Genomic DNA, 8,243 nt, shown 5'->3' with positions numbered 1-8,243 from the left:
GGAAGGGTCAGAGAGAGGAGATCCTCAGACATTTCCTCATCTGAAAACCATGATTCTGACGATTGCCAGCCATAGAATTGAGTGCTTAGTCATGTAGCATCTACATGATTTCATCAATTCTGAGCTGCTATTTTCAGCCTCTCTGGAAATTGCATTTATCCTATAACTGAGGGCGTCTTACAGTTGCTTTGTGTTGAACAGCAATCACAATGTCATCATCCTTGCCTGACCGTTGTTTCCAACAATGTGACTGGACCACTACAATTTCATACTATTTAAGCATAAATATTTTAAAGCCATTTGAACAAGGAATTTGAATTTGTTGTCTGGAAACCCTTCCATTGACACATGATGAAAGGAAGAAAGCTGAGCTCGGAAGCAAATCCATGGACAGTAGTTGAGCATTCTAACAAATGTTCCATCAGTTATGCTCTTGATAGCGCAAGGACAATATTTATGGGAAAGCAAAAATGTTAATAACTCTAAATCAGAAAATAAGTCAAAATGTTTGCAGTTTACTTTGAGATGCACTGATGGGTGGATACATGTGTATAAAGCAAGTCCGGGAAAAAAATTCTAGTGGGACAACCTTGGACCGATGATTCCCCTCTCTGGGATTCAGTCTCCTCACATCTGTGAAACAGGAATAATAATAGTTAATATCTGCCTTGTGGAGTCATGAAGATCAAATGAATTAAAATGTATACAACTCATAGAGAAATGCCTGGCCGTACACATTACTGAGTACGATGTAAACATTTTATATTACTTTTAGAAATACACAATGTTCTGTACATTATTTTTATTCCAAATGAAACAGACTGAATTGAAGTTTTTTAAAGAACATGTTGCTTTTCACTTGACACCTTTCAGTACCTTAAATTTTTTGTTACTTTCATGTATTACTTTATTGAAAAAAATTTAATCATGGCTCTTTCTATTACTGGATAGCAGAAATATCTAATCTTGGGACAGACCTTCTGTCTTCCAGAAAAGCCTAGAACGACAGTTTAGTGACATGAGCGTACAGCAGGTATTCACCCCGACTGTCAGGGTTGCGGTGTAAGGGACAGAGGTCTGCTGGGAGGAAAGGGATTAGCTCCCAGACTCCTTCACTTTGAGATACAGAAGTTTTAGAATATTTCTGTTAAACTGGAATGGCCAGATTGCAGTCATCTGTCATGAAAAGGTCAAGGGATTTCTATAGGAAAACTCACCATAACGTGTACAGTTGTGTGTGTTTGGTAGTTAGACACAAGGTAGCTTGAATAGTTAGAGGATTTGTATTCCTCTGTGAGGGGTATAACAAGTTGATTTCCATGTAAGGGGGAAGGTAATTATTATATTAACCAATAGGACCACCACAATAAAGGACCACAATCTGACTGGCATAAACAACAGAAGTTTATTTTTCTTGGTCCTGGAGGCCGTGAGTCCAAGGTCAGGGTGTTGGCAGGGTTGGCTGTGATGGAGTTCCGTGCCCCTCCTACGAGCCCCTGGCTTGCAGGGGTCTGCAGGCAGTCTGCGGCATTCCTTGGCTCGGTCAGTGCTGTCAGCTCATCTCTGCCTTCATCTTCACGTGTCATTCCCCCTGTGTGCACGTTTGTCTCTATGTCCAAAGCTCCCTCTATAAGGATGCACCCCAGGTAGGCATATCCTCCAAGTCAGAAATATTTGGCACTGAGAAGTCACCACCTGGGTATTTATGTTTATCTGGACTTGAGAGATAAGAAAAAGAAATCTCAAGTTTGTTTACTTTTTTTTTTTCCTGTTTTTAAAATTAGTTTTATTATGTACCTCTAGTACCTTCTCAGTTTTAAAATTTTTTGATTGAGGTATTGGGTTTACAATATTACATAAGTTCCAGGTGTACAATAGTGATTCATAATATTTAAAGGTTAGCTAATTATAGTTATCATAAATATTGGCTACATCTCCGTACTGTGTAATATATCCTTGTAGCTTATTTATTTTATACATAGTAGTGGTACCTCTTAATCTTCTACCCCTTTCTTGGCCCTCCCCCTTCCCTGCCCCCACTGGTAACCAATACATTCTTTTGGTAAGAACATAGAAAACTGGTAACCCCTTTATATTCTTTATATCTGTGAGTCTGCTTCTTTTTTGTTATATTCACTAGTTTGTTTTATCTTTTAGATTCCACCTATAAGTGATATCATACTATATCTAAGAAAATATTGCTACAATCCATGTCCAGGAATAAACGTTTTGCCTATGTTCTCTTCTAGGAATTTTATGGGGTCATGTTTTATGTTTAGGTCTTTAAATAATTTTGAGTTTATTTTTGTATATGGTGTGAGAGAGTGCTTAAGTTTCATTGATTTACATGAAGCAGTCTAGCTTTCCCAACACTACTAGTTGAAGAGACTGTCTTTTTTGCATTGTATATTCTGACCTCCTTTGTTGAAAATTAATTGACCGTATAGGTGTGTGGGTTTATTTCTGGGCTGTCTATTCTGTTCCATTGATCTGTGTGCCGTTACCACAGTCTATAGGTCACTATAGTTCTGTAGTACAGTCTGAAATCTTGAAAAGGTTACGCCTCCTACTTTGTTCTTTTTCCTAAGAATTGCTTTGGCGACTCTGAGTCTTTTGTGTTTCTGTATAAATTTTGGGATTATTTGTTCTGCTTCTGTGAAAAATATTTTAGGTATTTTGATAAGGGATTGCATTAAATCTGTATGTTGCTTTGGGTAGCATGGCTATTTTAACAATATTAATTCTTCCAGTCCAAGAGCATGGGATATCTTTATATTTCTTTGAATCATCTTCAGTTTCCTTTATGGTATTTAATAGTTTTCAGCATATAGGTCTTTTGCCTGCTTGGTTAAGTTTATTCCTAGGTATTTATTTTGTGTGATTTAACTTTTATTTTTACTTTCCCTTTCTGATATTTCATTGTTAGTGTGAAGAAATGCAACAGATTTCTATATATTAATCTTGTATCCTGAAATCTTGCTGAAATCATTTATTAGTTCTGATAGTTTCTGTGTGGATGCTTGGTAAAGAGCATCATGTCATCTACAAATAGTGACAGTTTTACCCCTTCCCTTTCTATTTGGATACCTCTTTTTTTTTTTTTTAATTGTTCTGTTGCTGTGGCTAGGACTTCCCATACTATGTTAAATAGGAGTGGTGAGAGTGAGCATCCTTGTCTTGTTCCTGAATTTGATGGGAAGGCTTCTAGGTCTTCACCATTGAGTCTTACATTTGATTGTGGGTTTGTTGTAAATGGCTTTTACTCTGTTGAGATATGTACCCACTTTGGTGAGAATTTTCACCATGAATGGGTACTGAATTTTGTCAATGCTTTCTCTGCATCTTTGAGATGATCCTGTGCTTTTTGTCTTTTCTTTTGTTGATGTGTTGTTATTACATTGATTTGCATATGTTGCAAATCTGGAATGAATCCAACTTGATCATGGTATGTGATCCTTTTTATGTATTGTTGGATTTGGTTTATTAATACTTTAAGGGTATTTGCATCTATATTCATCAAAGATACTGGTCTATAATTTCCTTTTTTTGTAGTGTCTTTGTCCAGTTTTGGTATCAGGGTGATGGTGACTTCATATAATGAATTTGGAAACGTTCCCTTCTCTTCAATTTTTTGGAGTGGTTTGAAAAAGATAGGTATAACTTTTTCTTTGTATGTTTGGTAGAATTCCTCCAGTGAAGACATATGATCTTGGACTTTTGTTTGCTGGGATTTTTTTTTTTTTTAATAGATCCATTTCACTTCTAATGATTGGTCTGTTCAAGTAACTTGCTGCTGCTTTACTCAGTTTTGGCTGGCTAAGTTTTTTAGAAACTTGACCAGTTGCTTTTTTTTTTTGGCTGAGAATTGTACATAATATTCTGTTAGGTCCGCGCCCCCCCCCCTCCCGCCCCCACTCTGTGGCATCTGTTGTTATCTCTCCTCTTTCTTATTTTATTTGGGTTGTTTCTCTCCTCTTCTTGATGACCTAGCTAGAGGTTTGTTGATTGTTTTCTTTTCAAATAACCAGCCCTCAGATTGGGAGAAAATAATAGCAAACGAAGCAACAGACAAAGGATTAATCTCAAAAATATACAAGCAACTCCTCCAGCTCAACTCCAGAAAAATAAATGACCCAATCAAAAAATGGGCCAAAGAACTCAACAGACATTTCTCCAAGGAAGACATACAGATGGCAAAAAAACACATGAAAAGATGCTCAACATCACTCATTATCAGAGAAATGCAAATCAAAACCACAATGAGGTACCATTACACGCCAGTCAGGATGGCTGCTATCCAAAAGTCTACAAGCAATAAATGCTGGAGAGGGTGTGGAGAGAAGGGAACCCTCTTACATTGTTGGTGGGAATGCAAATTAGTACAGCCACTATGGAAAACAGTGTGGAGATTTCTTAAAAAGCTGGAAATAGAACTGCCATATGACCCAGCAATCCCACTTCTGGGCATACACACCGAGGAAACCAGATCTGAAAGAGACACGTGCACCCCAATGTTCATCGCAGCACTGTTTATTATAGCCAGGACATGGAAGCAACCTAGATGCCCATCAGCAGACGAATGGATGAGGAAGCTGTGGTACATATACACCATGGAATATTACTCAACCATTAAAAAGAATTCATTTGAATCAGTCCTAATGAGATGGATGAAACTGGAGCCCATTATACAGAGCGAAGTAAGCCAGAAAGATAAAGACCATTACAGTGTACTAACACATATATATGGAATTTAGAAAGATGGTAACGATAACCCTATATGCAAAACAGAAAAAGAGACTCAGATGTATAGAACAGACTTGTGGACTCTGTGGAGAAGGCGAGGGTGGGATGTTTCAAGAGAACAGCATTGAAACATGTATATTATCTAGGGTGAAACAGATCACCAGCCCAGGTTGGGTGCATGAGACAAGTGCTCGGGCCTGGTGCACTGGGAAGACCCAGAGGGATCGGGTGGAGAGGGAGGTGGGAGGGGGGACCGGGATGGGGAATACATGTAAATCCATGGCTAATTCATTTCAATGTATGACAAAAACCACTGCAATGTTGTAAAGTAAATTAGCCTCCAACTAATAAAAATAAATGGAAAAAAAAAAAAACAGCTCTTGGTTTTATTGATCTTTTTTATTGTTTTTAATCTTTATCTATTTCTTCTCTGATCTTTATCTCTTTCCTTCTGCTGATTTTGGGCTTTGTTTTTCATCTTCTAGTTCTTTTAGGTGGCAGGTTAGGTTGTTTATTTGAGATTTTTCTGTTTCTTGTGGAAATCCTGTGTAGCTATGAACTTCTTTTTTAGAGCTGCTTTTGCTGCATCCCGTAGACTCCTGCAATGCAGGAGAGCCTGGTTTGATTCCTGGATTGGGAAGATTCCCTGGATAGGCACCCACTCCAGTATTCTTGGGCTTCCCTGGTGACTTAGATGGTAAAGAATCTGCCTGCAATGCGGGAGACCTGGGTTTGATTCCTGGGCTGGGAAGATCCCCTGGAGGAGGGCATGGCAACCTACTCGAGTATTCTTGCCTGGAGAATCCCCATGGACAGAGGAGCCTGGCGGTTACAGTCCACGGGGTCGCAGAGAGTTGGACACAAGCGACTGCACAGAGTGACTAAGCACAACACACAGACTTTAGTGAAGCTGTGTTTGCATTGTCGTGTCGAGGTATTTTCCGATTTCCTTGATTTTATCATTGACCCATTGGTTTTTTAGTAGCATATTATTTAGTCTCCGTGTGTTTGTTTTTTCCCCCATTTTTCTTTAAAAAAAGTTTAAAAGTGTTAGTATTCCTGCCTGTGCTGGGCTTTTGTTGCTGCATGGGCTTTTCTCTAGCTGCAGCGAGCGGGGGCTGCTCTGGTTGCTGGGTGCGGTTTCTCTGTGGCAGAGCGTAGGTTCCAGGGCACTCAGGCTTTAGTAGTTCTGGCTCCCAGCTCTAGAGCACAGGCTGACAGGCTGTGGTGCTTGAGCCTCAGCATGCGGGATCTTCCTGGATCCGGGGTGGAACCCGAGTCTCCTTCCTTGGCAGGTGGATTCTTTACCACGGGGCCAGTGGGAAAGTGCTTTCCCATTTTTCTTTCTGTGGTTAATTTCTGGCTTCAGACTATTGTGATCAGAAAAGATGCTGGAAATAATGTCTATCCTCTTAAATTTGAGATTTGGTTTGTGATGCTTTTTATACTCCCTTCTTCCACATTTAGTGACTTTGTTCTATTTAATATCTTCATGCCTATACTTTGCTATTAATTCTAGGTATAATCATTTTTATAATTTAAAATTATTTTTTAATATCTATATACTGGCTTATTTAAGTGATCATCAATTCTATATATTTGCCTTTCCTATTGTAATTTTTTCTTTCCTGTAGATCCTTATTTTCTGTTTAGAGAAGTACTTTCACTATTCCTTTTAGGGTAGGTTTAGTGTTGCTGAATTCTTTTGGTTTTTACTTGTCTGACAAATATTCGTTACCTCTTGTTCTATTCTAAATAATAATGTTGCTGGGTAAAATATCCTAGGTTGCAGGTTTCTCCCTTCAGGACTTTGAATATATCATACCACTCCCATCCAGCCTGCAAAGTTTCTGCAAATAAATCAGCTGACAGACTTAAAGGGCTTGCCTTGTAACTGAGTGTTTTTCTCTTGCTGCCTTTAGAGTCCTCTCTTTAACTTTTGCCATTTTAATTATATGTCTTGGTGTGGGTTCATCTACTTTGCAACCCTTTGTGCTTCCTGTACCTGAGTATCTATCTCCTTTCTTAGGAACGTTTGGGAAGTTAGAGACATGATTTCTTCCAGGAAACATTTTCTATCCCCTTTTGTCTTTCTCGAACCCCTATTATGTGTAGATTGGCACACTTCATATTATTCCATAGATCTTGTTTATTTTTTTCCATTTGTCTTTGTCTGCTGTTCTGATTGTGTGATTTCTATTATTTTATCATCCAGATCATGTATTTGTTTTTATCATTTAGTCTCCTATTCATTGCTTCTAGATTGGTTTTTACCTTGGCAGTTGAATTGTCTAATTTTGATTGGTTCATCTTTATACTTTTTACTTCCTTGTGAAAGTGACCTGCACTTCTGTGATAATCTTTCTTAATTCCTGTAGCATTTTTATTACCTCATTTTTGAGCTCGAGGTCTAGTAGACTGGTGAGGTCTCTTTCAGAGGATTTCTCTTGTTCTTTTTTTTTTTCCCTCTTGTTCTTTTAAGAGCAGTTTCTCTGATTTTTCATTTTACTTTCTCTGTCTCTATAAATTTAGGAGAAACAGTTATCTCCTGTGGTCGCGAGGGGTATTTTAACGTGGCAGCATCCCTGTGTACACTGTGTGAATCCAGTTTTTTGGTGCAAGGACTGGTTTTGGTAAGGATGCCAGCCACATCTTTCCTCGGAGTGTGGTGACTGTTTTTCCCTTGACTGGGGTGTTATTGGCATTCTGGTGTCCAGAACCTGTGCTGGATGCTGGGCAGGGCCTCCTGTTTGCTGTGTGGCTGTCGCTGCCCTGTGGGGGCAGGACCTGCTCCCCAGTTGTTGGATAGAAGCCCTGAGGGTTAGGTTCTATCAGGCTCTGTTGCCCTTGAGTGCATGCCCTGCCCCAAAGGAAGTGACTGCTACAGCAAGGAGCCCGGTGTGAACCCGCACATCACGTGTGCCGCTGTCTCTGGTGCTGCTCAGAAGCCGCCCCAGTTCATGTACCTTTCTCTGCTGTGTCCATCCCAGACCGAGTGCTAGGCTGTGGTGGGGGCCGGGCTGTGCTGAGGATCTGGCTGGGGCTTAGAGCCAGGGCACTGTGGCTGCAGGCATCAAGGTGGCTGTGCTTCCTCCGGGGACCTGAGCTGCGTCCCTGGCAGACCTCTTCCAGGACCTGTCTGCCCCAGATCCGGCTCCAGGTGGTGGTGCGGAGTGGGCGGAGCATTTGCCCCTTTGGGTTGGGAGGTGCAGCGAGGCGCAGGTCTCTGCCCTGACTGGTGTGCAAGCCAGCACGCGTGCACTCCTCGTGAGTAGGATCTAGGCTTCTCCAGCCCTCTCTGTCCCAGCAGACTTCCCAGCATGCACGGGCTCCCCACGGTGACGCTCTGCCCGTGTGGCCCTCCTCTCCCCTACAGGTCACTCCCAGGGGCACCAGCCCTGTGCTGACGCTGCCCCCACCTCCACCACCCATCCCATCTGGCTACACGGACAGCTTTCTTGCAGCACTGGTTGTATGGGAGGTCTGTTAGTTTCCTGTGA

At 40.8% G+C, this 8,243-nt stretch overlaps 1 protein-coding gene across 2 annotated transcripts in view; it reads right to left on the bottom strand.

Moving 5' to 3' along the window:
- Nucleotides 1–1,382: 1,382 nt before the first annotated feature.
- DYRK1B (dual specificity tyrosine phosphorylation regulated kinase 1B) overlaps nt 1,383–8,243 on the bottom strand; it is a 37,833-nt gene continuing 30,972 nt past the window's right edge. For both annotated transcript variants that reach the window (XR_011482117.1, XR_011482118.1), the window contains exon 12: nt 1,383–1,718. The gene's annotated coding sequence lies outside the window, so the exon portion shown is untranslated. The remainder of the gene's footprint in view (nt 1,719–8,243) is intronic.

The sequence above is a fragment of the Odocoileus virginianus genome, chromosome 20, assembly GCF_023699985.2.
Source record: "Odocoileus virginianus isolate 20LAN1187 ecotype Illinois chromosome 20, Ovbor_1.2, whole genome shotgun sequence".
Taxonomy (NCBI): domain Eukaryota; kingdom Metazoa; phylum Chordata; class Mammalia; order Artiodactyla; family Cervidae; genus Odocoileus; species Odocoileus virginianus.
This window is presented reverse-complemented; position numbering and strand designations above follow the sequence as displayed.